We start from the raw sequence: 15,732 nt of genomic DNA, 5'->3' as shown, positions 1-15,732 counted from the left end.
GGGCTCCCTGCAAGTCACCCAAGGGGCTCATAGCTCCCCAGAGTGGGGGTTGACAAGCTAGAAGTGGCATAACAGCAGGGCATAGAACCAGGGGACTGAGGGGGGATGTTGAGGGCTGGGGGGCAGGCTGCCAGCATGGGGACCAACTGGGGTTTCCTGGGGGAGCTGTGTAAGGGGGGAATTCGCGGGCGGTGGGAATTGTTTTCAGGGCTCCTGGCAAAGAGCGCGGCATGGGGGGGGGGGGGCGTGTTAAAGCGGGGCACAGTCAGTAGCAGGGTTATTTTTGGGAAAGGGATGCAGGGGTGCCTTAACGGGCTGCTTGGTACGGGAAGGAGGGAGGCATTCGGGTTCCTTGAATGGAGACCTGCAGAGCCTAATTAAGTGGGTGCTTTGCTGCGGGAGATCGTTGTTTTTGGGGGGAGGGTGGAAACAAGACTGATTATTTCTGCTATAGTTAGAGACATCCGGACAAGCATAGCAGAGACCTGGGGGTGGGGGGATGGGGAGAGGCGAGTTAAGTCATTCCCATCTGCACACATGCGGATGGAGAAACAAAATTCACAGTTGTGCTGTTACATACACAGCAATACAATTGCACCCGCACATATAGACAGGAACGCATCAGCACACCCACCCAGCCAGCCACCACCACTGCTGCATACAGAAACTTGGGCAAATCACCCTCTTGGGCAAACAGCTCATAGAGGTGCAGGCACACAAATCACACTGTGTGTTTAGAGTAAAAAAAAAAATCACGGTAACATATTCACACACTAATCCTATACGGGCTGTGCAGGCAAAGCCATTCACTGCAAAACTGCAGGATAAATGCACCACAGAGTTTTCACCCTATAAATTCCGCCTACAAATTACCAGGCTGTAGCTCAGTGCAATGGAATTATGTAGCACCCAAAGAAACAACACTCACCGTAAAACACATTTAAGCGCAAGTACACATAAACCACACAATACTAAACACACACAAACGAATCACGTTATTGTGCGTGCACACAGGGAGGTATTCTTCGACCCACAAACTATTAGTCTGACTAGCACAATGAGATCCTCATCTTGGTCAGTCCACAAACACTACCCTAGTAGAGGATAATAGTAATAATAAAACTGACCTATTCATCAACATACATGCAAATACTGAAATCACATAGGCAGGCCTACACAAAAATCGCACATGGAGGTGAGCACACAGCTATCAGAGACATAGACATCACAATCAGTCCAAAACACACAGGAAGGTATAAACCACAGATTAAGAAACACAACCACCAAGCCCAGAGGCATTTTTCAAAAAAGCAAAATCATACCTAGGCACATAAAGAACATGAACATACACATGTATGCACACGTTTAAAATGATCACACATACACAAACAGAAGCATTGTCATACGTAAGTCTACTCAAAGCTTCATGTCTGTATGTGCACATTCACAAACAAATCACACAATCATGAGCTCACACCCATTTACAAATATCACAGCAGTTAGTTAGGGGATATTTGTGAGTACACAGTTTCACTATACACGAACACACATACAGACGAACGTAACAGTCACAACCATCTGCAAACACAAAGCCACTGATTAACAAAAACCAGTACACTTACATGAAGACATCAGCAAAGACACACGACCCACGGATTAGAAATCTCTAGATAATCAGGGAGCACACACTTTATAGTTGGGTTTCTGTAGTGTAGTGGTTATCACGTTCGCCTAACACGTGAAAGGTCCTCGGTTCGAAACCGGGCAGAAACAGCTTTGCAATTTTGATGTGGTGAACACTGTGGCATAGGGTAATGCTTCCAAAGTATGTTAAATAAGAACCCGTTTTGGAGAAGATTAAGTCTTAACGCTTGTGGCACATCCGCTGTTTCTCGTCTTTCTGATATCCTGTAACTGACACACTAACTACATGGCATACAGGACAAATCCTGACAATTTGTATTTGGATATTTTTGGGGGTGGAAAAAGAAAACTCAGGCATCTCTCGTACATTTCTCTTGCAGTGAGTTGCTTTGCCTATAATGTTAAAGGGAGGGAGCATTGGCTGGTTTGAGATCTACATTCTCCTAATTTGCAAGTCCCTTTTGTCAGGAAGAAGTGACAGACAGAGCAGCTTTGCAGGGATCCATACAGATCCCCCGCTAATGCCCTGAATAGTTGCTGTGCTCTCTGGGCTGGAGAATAAATCCACAGTTGTCATGCACAGAGGGATATTCCACTTCGGTTATTTTTAGCACCGTCTACAAACAGGACCTTCCTGAAAACTGCCCCTCTCTTCAGTCAAGGTCAGTGTTCTCTGGGACGGGGCTATCAGGCAAGTGCAAAAGCATATCTGCTAATTAGCACCGCGAAATTGAAAGTCTCCATTTAGCTATTTTAAAAAATGGATCCTGAAGGAAAGGCAAAGCACAAAAGGAATCTGGCAGCGGTGGGATTCGAACCCACGCCTCCGAAGAGACTGGAGCCTTAATCCAGCGCCTTAGACCGCTCGGCCACGCTACCTTGCTGAAAATAAATTCCTGGGTATACCCCTTTCCTTGGCATAGTGCTCTCTGCACCACTGAAAAAACTCCAATTTGAGAGCCAAAAGCAATCTGACAGCGTGCTGCACGCATCTCACAATGCACAATTAAAAAAAGTATAGTTCTAATTACAGCAGCCATTTACTACTCTTAATTCAAAGTCAACCCCCGCTGCCTATAGTGCTACTCGTGTGTAAGGTAGTTTGGCACAAAAATTGACACACAAAGAAAAACTGAAGTAATAAAATATTTCCTTGCTAACCCATAGTGACATTCCTTCAGATGTGGGAGTTTACTATAAAACTAGAAGGGCAGTGATCTGTCTTTTGACAAAATGATTACCTGGCTGCATTTAAAAGAAGAAGAAGGAGGAGAGGGAGAGAAAGAGCAGAAAAATAAAATAATAGTAATTTATTATTATTATCATTATTATTACCGGCTTTCCTCCAGAACTGAATGATATCCACTCTCATCCTGGGTCTCTCTCTTTCCCCCCTCCAGTAGCAACTATCTCAGATATCAATGGCAAACTATTTTAACACCCGAATGATTTTGCTAAGTGGTAACTAAACGAAAAACTCCTTTTCATCATTATCTGCAGCCAATCCATTCACACTCGGCGTTTCACATGCCCCCTACACTATCTACTGTCCTCCCCCCACCCCCACCCCATACACACACTTTCTTCTCTACCCCCTCCACGTCTTCTATTATTGTTGTTATTACGTAGATCCCTCGTCTTATGTCACCCTCCATTCCTGTGCTTACAGATAAGCACAGATGTAAGCACATGGGCTCAAGTAACCGTCTGTTGGCAAGTTGCCCTGATCGTTACCATGTTATGCTATCCATAGCTGAGAGATTCTTTCTACAGTTCACTTTATTGGACTAGACCCAGCTCCTTAGTGTGACTGAAAGGTTTAATGTGACCTGTTGTGTTTTTTTGTTTGTTTGTTTGGGTTTTTTTAAGTGTCAGGCATCCTAGTATATTTTATGCTCTGTTGGAAATCCTCTGATTGTTGACACCAACGCCCAAGTGTTTGAGTAATGTCTGCTTGAGGTATGAATTGGGTCCCAGGTGCCCTGAAAGCTCCCAGCAGGGTGACTTAGGCCCCAGGTTCTAGGGGGCAGCCTCAGGGAACAAGAAGACCTCTTCATTATTGAGAGTCCATGTGGCGTTTTGCTGGCTTCTCTCTGTGGAATCTGGAAGACTGAGACTTCTGTGTTTGTAACCCTTTAAATCCCCAAACCTATTAGAGGAAAAATTCTGTCACTTTAGATAAGCTATTACCAGCAGGAGAGGGGGGTGGGAGGAGGTATTGTTTCATGGTCTCTGTGTATATAATAAGATCTTCTACACTTTCCACAGTACGCATCCGATGAAGTGAGCTGTAGCTCACGAAAGCTTATGCTCAAATAAATTGGTTAGTCTCTAAGGTGCCACAAGTCCTCCTTTTCTTTTTGCGAATACAGACTAACACGGCTGTTACTCTGAAATCTATGGACAATTGAGGAGGCGACACATTCTGGGGAGTTTATGCCCTGAAGCCTGAGAAGTGAAGGTCTTGTAGTTTTTATATATGTATACTGCAAGTTTCTTTTCTATCTATCTATCTGTCTATCAGTAAAAGGAGAATGATGTCCTTGCAATTTCAAATTTAACTCCACATAAAGAATTTTCTTTTTGTTTGTTTTGTTTTGTTGGGGTGAAGGAGGAGTGGATTACATAGACAATATTGTAACTAGTAGACTTGTGGAAGAAGCAAATTTACTGTCATTTGACTTCAAAAAATGACAGCCTAGAATAGTGTACTGGTAGCTCTTGTCCACGTAGAATGGAGCCAATTAGGCAAAAAGAAATAAATGGCAGGAGAATGGTGAGCTTTCTCTTACCCTTAACAAGGAAAAGAGGCAACTAAAGTCACAATAGTAAAAACAAAGTCACAAGTAAGAGAGAGACAAGGTGGGTGAGATACCTTTTATTGGACCAACTTCTGTTGGTGAATAGACAAGCTCTTGAGCTCCACCGAGCTCTTCTTCAAGTCCTTCACCAACAGAAGTTGATCCAATAAAAGAGACTACTTCAATCACCTTATCACTCTTACAACTTAAAATAAAAAAAACTACAACAGTAGAAAGAGACAAGAAGCATCCAGTGAAAACTTTTCTATACTTGGCTCGTTGGTCTAGGGGTATGATTCTCGCTTTGGGTGCGAGAGGTCCCGGGTTCAAATCCCGGACGAGCCCTCCTTCCTTTTTAAAAAAAAATCCTGGTCTTTAGAACATTTTCTCTTTTGTTATTCTCTAACTGATCAGCTCAGCTTTCAACAATCCCTATTACCAAAAAACCTAGTGGGCTGATGGTGACAACCCAGGAGCAGTGTTTCTGTTCAGTGAAAGTTACATGAGCCTTGATTTGGGGTTTTTTAAAAAGCTAAATCTTCCCAGCCTACACACAGCTAAAAGAGACTGGGGTTTCAAGCCCTGTCCAAGAAAGAAGCCACTGTTTGTTCTCCTGGTTGAGTTTCCTGGTGCCTTGCAAGATCCTGTTTCTCTCAGTTGCTGGCCCTTTGCCACCCCTAGCTAGTTCTGCCACAAAGGGGAGCAGCAGATTGTGAAATAGACTGAGGCGACATGATTGTCTGTTCTGTTCTTTCCTTCTGAAGCACCTGGTGGTGGCCACTGTTAGAGGATAGGATACTGGGCTAGATGGACCATTGGTCTGACCCAGTCTGGCTGTTCTTATAGAAGCCAGCTGCCTGCTGGTGTGACCTGTCGGTTCCTTTTTGTTTCAGAAACTCTGGAATTGGGGGAATTCCCCCAATCATAAAATGCACAGGCAAGAGAAAGAGGGTTAGAACAGGGAAAGAGCAGCTGTGAGAGAGGCGCCGCAGGCAGCTAAATCTCCAGAGTGCCACCACCTCATCTCACATCGTCTCATCTGTCTCCCTGGAAATGCACCTGAAGGCATGCACTCTCAGAATCATACTCACGCAAAACTACACCTGGAGAAAGAATACAATCAAAACTCAAAAAAAGAGAGGGCCACAGTATTTTACATGCTTACAGATGCAAGCTTCACACATATACCAGGTCCAACTTCATCCAGAAGGGGGCAGTACAGACACATAAATATTGCATCCAATGAAGTGAGCTGTAGCTAACTAAAGCTTATGCTCAAATAAATTGGTTAGTTTCTAAGGTGCCACAAGTACTCTTTTTCTTTTTGCGGATACAGACTAACAGGGCTGCTACTCTGAAACCAATAAATATTAAACTGCACCTATTTCATTAACAAAGGTTAGACCACAGAGGGATAAAAAAAACAAAGCAGATGGGTTTCTGTAGTGTAGTGGTTATCACATTTGCCTAACATGCAAAAGATCCCTGGTTCAAAACCGGGCAGGAACATGCATCTCACCTCCTTTCTGCAGGGATAATTTTCCTTGTGTATCTTAAACTAGTAACATTTCTTTTTTAAGTGCCTACAAAACATTCTTCTATTTTATGCAATCGCAAGAGCTGTCTGAACCTATACAATGGGCTCAATCAAGTTACAACAGATGAGCCAAAGTTATCTTGCCACACTGATATACTGGAAAATTGTTTACATGTATATTTAGATTACAATGTTGCAAAAGAAAAGGCGGCTATGAAACATATTGTAAAACAAACAAACAAAAGGCCTTTGGGCCATATCATGATCTCATTTACTCTGTGCTAAATTATTAGGCTCTCCATTTAGTATTATTGTTAGTAGTAATAGTAGTCGTCATCATCATAGGTCTAGTAGCCCAACTCATGACCAGTGCTAGGTATGGTGAACACAGAACAAATAGAGTTGCTGTGGCAGTGTTGGTCCCAGAATATTAGAGACAAGGTGGGTGAAGTAATATCTCTGACTGGACCAACTTGTTGTAGTGAGAGAGCTTTGGAACTTATACAGAGCTCTTCTTCAGATTGTGTAAGCGCAAAAGCATGTCTTTCTCACCTACAGAGGTTGGTCCAATAAAATATATCACCTCCCCCGCCTTGTCTCCCACAGAACAAATAGACAGTTCTTGCCCCCCAAAGAACTTACCATCTAGAAGTCAGTGTGAGAGGAAAATCAACCTCAATGATTGGGGCTGGGGAAGGGGACTAAATGACCTGAATTTCCCTTCTTAAGTAAGGATGATTAAGTCTTTTGGGGATGGGGAAATACAGGAATGAAGCCAATAGATTTTTTGTTCAAAACTAGATATCAAATAAGATTCTAGAGAAATTAAACTAAAAACCTAGGGAAGTTAACAGAGAGTGAGTCTGTGATGTGTTCGGAGCATGGACTGGCTTTTTCTGTGTGCTTGTAAAGTGCCTAGCATAAGAGAGTCCTGATCTGGATTGGGACTTTTGTCATCTCTCTTAACTCTGGAATCACTACAGCCATGATCATTTGACAGATAGATACAGATATTGTCTCCTGTCTATTATCACTCTGAGTCTACAGTCGGGCATTTCCCAGCACAGTTATGTTGGTTAGGGTGTGATTCCCCACCGCCTCCCCCGCCTTCTAAATTACTTAGTGGCAAAACTCCTAAGTGTAGGTCAGGCCTCAGTGTAATCTTCTGTAGATGCTCATTTCAAAACTCCGTGACCAGAACGCTCTGGAACTGATTTCCATAGGTGCTGGGCACCTTTAGGTCATAGTGACTTCAAGAGGAGATTCAAGTTCTAGTGCTCTGACAAATCTGTCCCTCTGCCCTTCACGTGGGTTTCATTAGCTGCACTGATCCAGAGGTGCACATCTGTTCTGGCATGTATAGGCAAAGATGCCAAAACAAATTTAGCCTGAATGAGCAAGAGATGGACTGGGATCCAATGGAACTGCTGGAGCATAGGTGTGACCCTCTCATGGAGACCTCTATCACTGAAATTCTTTCCCATAAGATGTTAGAATGGCCACTTATCTTGTCACCTTTAGAAACAATAGGTCTGACCTTCCTCTTTATCATTATAAAGCACTGGCTATAGAAAACATACTCTATAAACCTGTGGGGTGCAGACCCCTTCCACAGACCACTTTTAGTATGAGAGAAGAGGATCAAGACTTGTACTCCTACTCTCTCTCTCTCTCTCTCTCTCTCCGGTTTTAGTCTGCTGTTCATCACCATAGTATCTGAGAATCATCCCCATAAAATCAATAGCAATAGCCAACTCCCCTGATTGGTTTCATTGAGTCTTTGTCACGTTTCTCTTTTTGGGGTCAAAATTCTGCTTGGGGTAGGGTCTTGGGGTATGTCTTTTTTTATTTGGTAGGGATTTAAGGGTAGAAGTGAGCTTCCATATTTTGAATGTCATTGTTATGTCAGAGGGGTCCACAGGTCGGAGAACACAACCTAGTCATGCATAAACTTGAGGCCACAGAGATGAGATACAAGGGAAGTGGTGGATTCTCCATTACTCAAACCCTTCAAATCTAGCCTGGATGCCTTTCTGGATGATATGCTATGTCCCTCAACTGGGTGAAATGTAATGATCTATGGTATACAGGAGGTCAGATTATTTGATTTCTTCTGGCCTTAAACTCTCTGAATCTTGTAGTGAAGTTGTCAGCAGCCCTGAATTAGGATGACCAGACAGCAAGTGTGAAAAATCAGGACTAGGGGTGGGGGATAATAGGAGCCTATATAAGAAAAAGACCCAAAAATAGGGACAGTCCCTATAAAATCGGGACATCTGGTCACCCTACCCTGAATCAAGAATTTCCTTGTTTCCTCTGTGTTTGAATTCTTACCCATAATGTGGACATGATTAAGTTATGGTGAGAAGGTGGCTGTAAACAGAGACCAATATCTGAAGCTGAATGCAAAAGCTAGGTCAACTCTTCATGAATGGGTCTGTCTAATACTATATGTAGGTAACATCACCCAGCTTGTATACCACTAGTAGTAAACAGTAAGAGGAAATACGAATCAACTGAGAAAATGAGAACAATAGCATAGTGAAAGTTAGAGCAATGCTTTTATCACACCATTGATGCCAGATTTGATCTCCTGCTTCTGAGACGAGTGTGGTTCTTGATCCATCTTCAAACAGTTTCAATGGAGGCAAAAAACTTCAGTGGTTTTAAGAGGGTGCTTGATAAAATCATGAATAGGATTATATGGTGTGGCTACCTTCAGTAGCTGGACCTAATGATTCCAGAGGTCCTTTCCAGTCATACATTCTTAAGTCCTCCACTTCTCTGAGCAGGAGTTCTATATATTCAACTGTGCTGCCCCTTACACCTGGGAAAAGCTTCCAGTCCAAGTCCACCAAGTCACCCACTTGCCCTCCTTCAAGTACTTCCTCGAAACTCCCCTCTGCCAAGCTGTGATCTGACAGTAGCCAGGGAAGTGGTGAACTGTGCTCACCATCCATGATTTGCTAACAACTGAGAGCAATCTGCTACTTTTGTTCCACTTTCTCTCCTGCCCTTTCTGCTTGTCTCATCCACCTCTTGTCTTTCAGCCCTTGTCTCCACTAAATAAGATTTGTGGGTATTGCTATGTCGGAAACCCCCTCTAGTGAAGACTCACAGCTCATATAAGAACATACGAATACTATACTGGGTCAGACCAAAGGTCCATCTAGCCCAGTATCCTTGTTTTCCAACAATGCCAGGTGCTTCAGAGGGAATGAAAAGAACAGGTAATCATCCAGAGATCCATCCCCCGTCACTTCTAGCACCAATAGGGTGACCAGACAGCAAATGTGAAAAATTGGGACGGGGGTGGGGGGTAATTGGAGCCTATATAAGAAAAAGACCGAAAAATAGGGACTGTCTCTGTAAAATTGGGACATCTGGTCACCCTAAGCACCAGGGGGTCATGGTCCTTGCCTAGGGCACCTAAGCACTATGGAAATACAAATACATAACAATCGAGTAATTTTTCAGTATAGCTTATACTGCTCCCTGCTCCCTGAATGAAATAAGTTATAGCAGGAAAAAGAGATTAGAATTGTGCCAGCACTCAGGCTTTCTGATGGTATAAAAATGTCATAATGAAACCACCCCCTGATATGATTATATCAGCAATAGCTTCTAGTATAGACCTAATCTCTGTTTGTACACTCTTTGGGGAAGACACTGTTCTGTGATTCGTGTTTGTACAGCATTTCCACAATGAGACCCTGTCCTGGCTGGCATCTAAGTTTACTGTGGTATCATCTCTTTGGAATTAGTCATAAGTAATCACCAGAGGGCATCCCATTAGAAGGGAGTCTCTCACAGGATGCAGGAAAATTCAGGATCTGCAAGCATGGTCAGAGTCTGTAGGAGCTGTCTTGTCATGTAACTAATAAAGAGAGTTGTGCTTTAAACTCTATATCCCTGGTTTTCCTCGGGTTCCTGAAATACAGAGACTGCAGCACTAGGAAAAGTAGGTAAGTACCTAGAGGTGACTGACTGTGTTATAATGTAAGAACGGCCATATTGGGTCAGACCAAAGGTCCATCTAGCCCAGTATCCTGTCTTCTAACAGTGGGTGATGCCAGGTGCTTCTGAGGGAATGAACATAACAGGGCAATTACTGAATGATCCATCCCCTGTTCTCCAGTCCCAGCTCCTGGCAGTTAGAGGCTTATGGAAAACACCACAGTATAAATGCTAAGTAATAACGGTAAATAGTAATGATGAATAATGTAAATGAGCTTCCCTCTCATTAGTGATGTGTTAGGTCTCATTGAGCAAAGGGGTGGAAAGAAAGAAAGAAAGAAAGAAAGAAAGAAAGAAAGAAAGAAAGAAAGATTATGTGTATGATTTAAGAATGAAAGGACCTAATGATGATGATGATGTGAGCAAATGCACCAGCCACTCATTCCTGGCAGCATTCTCCCCTCTGGTCTGCAACATTACCTACCACTCCCTTCCCATTGCTGTTACATTTCAAAACATATGCACAGCATGGGAACAGCTCACAGTAATTCATAACAGAGCCTCCCCTTGCTTGTTCATGACCCTCAAGTGCCATCTTGTGGCCTTTTTGCATCACTGCTTTGTAAGAGTTGAAATCCCTGAAGACTATTGCATCAGTTGGGATTTATTTATTTATTTTAATCTACAGCCGTTTGCACTCTGAAATCTGCTTGCAGAGAATCTCTCTCTTGCTTTCTAACTATCTGTACAATCTGTATTTTAACAGGGATATTAGTTGTGATGCAAACTAGCTTCATTAACTGCCACTACGTTTAAGGTTAGGTCAGGTTTTTTGTTTTAATGACAGGTTTATGGTTGCTCATAACCTTTCTGAAAATTACTCTGTTTAATTATAATGCAAGACTATGTTACATTTGTCTAATCATTCACTGGCAGCATTAATTTCCTCTTTCTTTCTTTCTTTCTTTCTTTCTTTCTTTCTTTCTTTCTTTCTTTCTTTCTTTCTTTCTTTCCACCCCTTTGCATTGTTGAGAACTGGGTAAACATTCCTGGATTTCTTCTCCATTTTCTTCAGAGCAAGATGTGCCAGGAAGAAGCTGGACAGGGTATTTTCATCCTTAACAGCAAAGACGTCTCCTTCTTTCTCTATCCTCCTTCTCTCACCTAAGCATATGAGTCCATTAGACATATTAAAAGCAGTGCAATGTGCAAATGCATTACCAATATTTGTTTCAAAGCACCAATAAAACAGAGTAAAAGTATAGACTGATCTGCACACAGTGGGGCTTAATGGCCTAAAACCTAATAATAAATACAAATCAAATTAATAACAACATTAATTTGTTAATTTTGCACCACTCAGGATCTCAAACTAGAGTTTATGTGGGACTTAAGTGGTTGCCTAGGCCGTGTATTGGCCCTCTGCACTGGGGCCCATCTCATCCAAACTCAGAATCACACAGTATTTTCAGAGCAGTAGCCGTGTTAGTCTGTATCAGCAAAAACAATGAGGAGTACTTGTGGCACCTTAGAGACTAACAAATTTATTTGGGCATAAGCTTTCGTGGGCTAAACCCACTTCATCAGATGCATGCAGTGGAAAATACAGTAGGAAGATATATATATATATATACAGAGAACATGAAAAAATGGGGGTTGCCATACCAACTCTAATGAGAGTAATCAATTGAGGTGGGCTATTATCAGTAGGAGAAAAAAAAAACTTTTGTAGTGATAATCAGGATGGCCCATTTCAAACAATTGACAAGAAGGTGTGAGTAACAGTAGGGGAAAATTAGCATGGGGAAATAGTTTTTAGTTTGTGTAATGACTCATCCACTCCCAGTCTTTATTCAAGCCTAATTTAATGGTGTCCAGTTTGCAAATTAATTCCAGTTCTGCAGTTTCTCGTTGGAGTCTGTTTTTGAAGTTTTTTTGTTGAAGAATTGCAACGTTTAGGTCTGAAACTGAGTGTCCAGGGAGGTTGAAGTGTTCTCTGACTGGTTTTTGAAAGTTATAATTCTTGACGTCTGATTTGTGTCCATGTATTCTTTTGCATAGAGACTGTCCGGTTTGGCCAATGTACATGGCAGAGGGGCATTGCTGGCACATGATGGCATATATCACATTGGTAGATGTGCAGGTGAACGAGCCTCTGATAGTGTGGCTGATGAGATTAGGCCCTATGATGGTGTCCCCTGAATAGATATGTGGACACAGTTGGCAACGGGCTTTGTTGCAAGGATAGGTTCCTAGGTTAGTGTTTTTGTTGTGTGGTGTGTGGTTGCTGGTGAGTATTTGCTTCAGGATGGGGGGCTGTCTGTAAGCAAGGACTGGCCTGTCTCCCAAGATCTGTGAGAGTGATGGGTCGTCCTTCAGGATAGGTTGTAGATCCTTGATGATGGGCTGGAGAGGGTTTAGTTGGGGGCTGAAGGTGACAGCTAGTGGCATTCTGTTACTTTCTTTGTTGGGCCTGTCCTGTAGTAGGTGACTTCTGGGTACTCTTCTGGCTCTGTCAATCTGTTTCTTCACTTCAGCAGGTGGGTATTGTAGTTTTAAGAATGCTTGATTGAGATCTTGTAGGTGTTTGTCTCTGTTTGAGGGATTGGAGCAAATGTGGTTGTATCTTAGAGCTTGGCTGTAGACAATGGATTGTGTGATGTGGTCTGGATGAAAGCTGGAGGCATGTAGGTAAGTATAGCAGTCAGTAGGTTTCCGATATAGGGTGGTGTTTATGTGACCGTCGCTTATTAGCACTGTAGTGGATCTCTTGTGTGGACTAGTCCAGGCTGAGGTTGATGGTGGGATGGAAATTGTTGAAATCATAGTGGAATTCCTCAAGGGCTTCTTTTCCATGGGTCCAGATGATGAAGATGTCATCAATGTAGTGCAAGTAGAGTAGGGGCGTTAGGGGACGAGAGCTAAGGAAGCGTTGCTCTGAGTCAGCCATAAAAATGTTGTCGTAGTGTGGGGCCATCCTGGTACCTATAGCAGTGCCGCTGACTTGAAGGTATATGTTGTCCCCAAATGTGAAAGAGTTATGGGTGAGGACAAAGTCACAAAGTTCAGCCACCAGGTTTGCTGTGACATCATCAGGGATACTGTTCCTGATGGTTTGTAGTTCATCTTTGTGTGGAATGTTGGTGTGGAGGGCTTCGACATCCTTAGTGGCCAGGATGGTGTTTTCAGGAAGATCACCGATGGATTGTAGTTTCCTTAGGAAGTCAGTGGTGTCTTGAAGATAGCTGGGAGTGCTGGTAGTGTAGGGCCTGAGGAGAGAGTCCGCATAGCCAGACAATCCTGCTGTCAGGGTGCCAAAGCCTGAGATGATGGGGCATCCAGGATTTCCAGGTTTATGGATCTTGGGTAGCAGATAGAATACCCCTGCTCGGGGTTCTAGGGGTGTGTCTGTGCGGATTTGTTCCTGTGCTTTTTCAGGGAGTTTCTTGAGCAGATGCTGTAGTTACTTTTGGTAACCCGCAGTGGGATCAGAGGGTAATGGCTTGTAGACAGTGGTGTTGGAGAGCTGCCGAGCAGCCTCTTGTTCATATTCCGACCTATTCATGATGACAACAGCACCTCCTTTGTCAATATCATCTGTGTTCAGGAAAGCTCTATAGCAGGTGCTTGAGAGGCAATAAGATCATAACATAAGAACATGAGAACGGCCAGACTGGGTCAGACCAACGGTCCATGTAGCCCAGTAGCCTGTCTTCCGACAGTGGCTAATGCCAGGTGCCCCAGAGGGAATGAACAGAACAGGTGATCACTGAGTGATCCATCCCCTGTCGCCCATTCCCTGCTTCTGGCAATGTGAACTCATGGGCCAAGCACAGGAGTGGGAGTCAGGAATTCTGGATTCTATTCCAAGCTCTGCAACTGAGCTGCATGATGACTTTGGGCAAGCCACTTCCCCTTTCCGTGCCTCAGTTTCCTCACCTATAAAATGGGGGTAATGATAATGTTCCATCTTTGTGAAGTGCTTTGAGATCTAGGTTTGTTAAGGGCTCTAAAAGAGTTGGGTATTTTTAAGTCCCACTGACTCCAATGATTAGTTGAGCATGTGCTTACATGCTTTCCTCAGTATTGTTGCTTGCCTTAATCAGCTTTGGAAATTTCAGCCTGTGATTTCAATACATTTGTAGCCAAAAATTCACCTGAGTTAGAACATTCTTCAAAGCGTCTCTGAAAGCAAAGGAAAATAATCTTGTGCCATTTTTATTTGTATTTTTGTTGCTTCTTTACAATAGAATCTTTTTGCCTTTCCCCCCAAAAAGTCTAATTTTAAAAAACAAACAAAAATTAGGACTATCAAACTGAAAATTTTTTTGCTAACTCCAAGGTGTGAATGGGGAATATTAATTAAAGAAGTAGTGGTGACAAATATTCATCAGTGAAAGCTTTTCTCTCAACTGCACATCAGGTGTTTGAGTTGAACATATCTGCAAAGGAATAAAATAAGGTTAAAAAAAGCACAAATAATTTTAAATGATGTGAGGAGAAATAGCCTCCCCATATGTCACTTGCACAATATTTCTGATAGCAGTTCTCCAGTCATCTGTAGGAGAAACAGAGTAGACGAGCCTGAATATTTAAATGCAAAAGACCCTTTCAAACCTTCTTTTCTGCTACTACTACTAAATAGAGGAACAACAGAACAGTAGGGCCCACTGTGTGGGAAGCACCATCCACACACACACTCAAACACCCACTTTCCCCACCTCTTTGAAGGTTGTCATTAGAACAATGACACCCAATAAGCACAGCAGGCCATTCCTTACCTCTAATGAACTTTTGATCCCTGGATATACTGGGCTCAGTTTCCATTTGAAAGTGGATCTTCATGCTTCCTTCTCTGGTGGCCTGTATGTTCCTCTCTCTTTTAAAATTTTGATTGATTGCTTCTGGTAAGGAGCATCTGGGAGCAAGGATATAAACAACCCAAGGTGTCAAGAAAATTAACTTTATTTAAAACGACATCTCTCAGGCCTCTATTCTCCACCCTAAAGAAGAAAAACAAATGGGCACAACCACACTCTGCCTCTCCTCCACTGTCTCCTTGGCAGCTTACCTTTAACACAAGATGCTCTCCTAGTTACCTAGGTTTTCATACCCATATCACCCCACTGGTGTCTAGTGAGGCACTATATGGCTAAAGTGGGATCACCCAATGACACTCCCAACCTAGCACAGAGCCTTAGATCCAACCACATGGAACTCTATGCATTGAGCTGAAGGTGTATCTCCATTTGCCTGAAGCAGCTGTAGGCTATTATCCTCTTTTGGGACCATCCATTAGACGGCGGATGATCAGTATGGTCTAGTTAATACTTAGTCCTGCCATGAGTGCAGGGACTGGGCTAGATGACTTCTTGAGGTCCTTTCCAGTCCTATGATTCTATGTGCTAAATCAGTGGGTTAGATAAAGATACAGAGACAGCAGCTTTTTCTTTCCTCACCGATTCTTCATAGATTATAAGGCCAGAAGGGACCATTTTAATCATCTTGTCTGACCTCCTGCATAGCCCAGGCTAGACAATTTCAGCCAGTTATCCCCAGTCTCTAACCCAGAGGTGGGCAAACTACAGCCGTGGGACCGTCCTACCCGGCTCCTGAGCTCCTGGCCCGGGAGGCTCGCTCCCGGCCCCTCCCCTGCTGTTCCCCCTCCCCATTGTTGCCAGTGCAATGCTCTGGGTGGCAGAGCAGTGAGCTCCTGGGGCACTGCAGCAGCAGAGCCCAGCCTGACCCGGTGCTCTGTGCTGCATGGTGCGGCTGCCTGTCCTGGTGCAGCTG

General features: G+C 43.3%; 4 non-coding genes across 4 annotated transcripts; 3 read left to right on the top strand and 1 right to left on the bottom strand.

Moving 5' to 3' along the window:
- Positions 1 to 1,700: 1,700 nt before the first annotated feature.
- Positions 1,701 to 1,773, top strand: TRNAV-AAC (transfer RNA valine (anticodon AAC)). The gene has a single exon. It is a non-coding gene; the product is annotated as a tRNA-Val (tRNA).
- Positions 1,774 to 2,441: 668 nt separating this feature from the next.
- TRNAL-AAG (transfer RNA leucine (anticodon AAG)) lies at positions 2,442 to 2,523 on the bottom strand. The gene has a single exon. It is a non-coding gene; the product is annotated as a tRNA-Leu (tRNA).
- Positions 2,524 to 4,718: 2,195 nt separating this feature from the next.
- Positions 4,719 to 4,790, top strand: TRNAP-UGG (transfer RNA proline (anticodon UGG)). Its single transcript has one exon. It is a non-coding gene; the product is annotated as a tRNA-Pro (tRNA).
- Positions 4,791 to 5,881: 1,091 nt separating this feature from the next.
- Positions 5,882 to 5,954, top strand: TRNAV-AAC (transfer RNA valine (anticodon AAC)). Its single transcript has one exon. It is a non-coding gene; the product is annotated as a tRNA-Val (tRNA).
- The last annotated feature ends 9,778 nt before the right edge of the window (positions 5,955 to 15,732 follow it).

The sequence above is a fragment of the Natator depressus genome, chromosome 14, assembly GCF_965152275.1.
Source record: "Natator depressus isolate rNatDep1 chromosome 14, rNatDep2.hap1, whole genome shotgun sequence".
Taxonomy (NCBI): domain Eukaryota; kingdom Metazoa; phylum Chordata; order Testudines; family Cheloniidae; genus Natator; species Natator depressus.
Note: the sequence above shows the minus strand (reverse complement) of the source record. Positions and strands in the feature narration are given on the sequence as shown.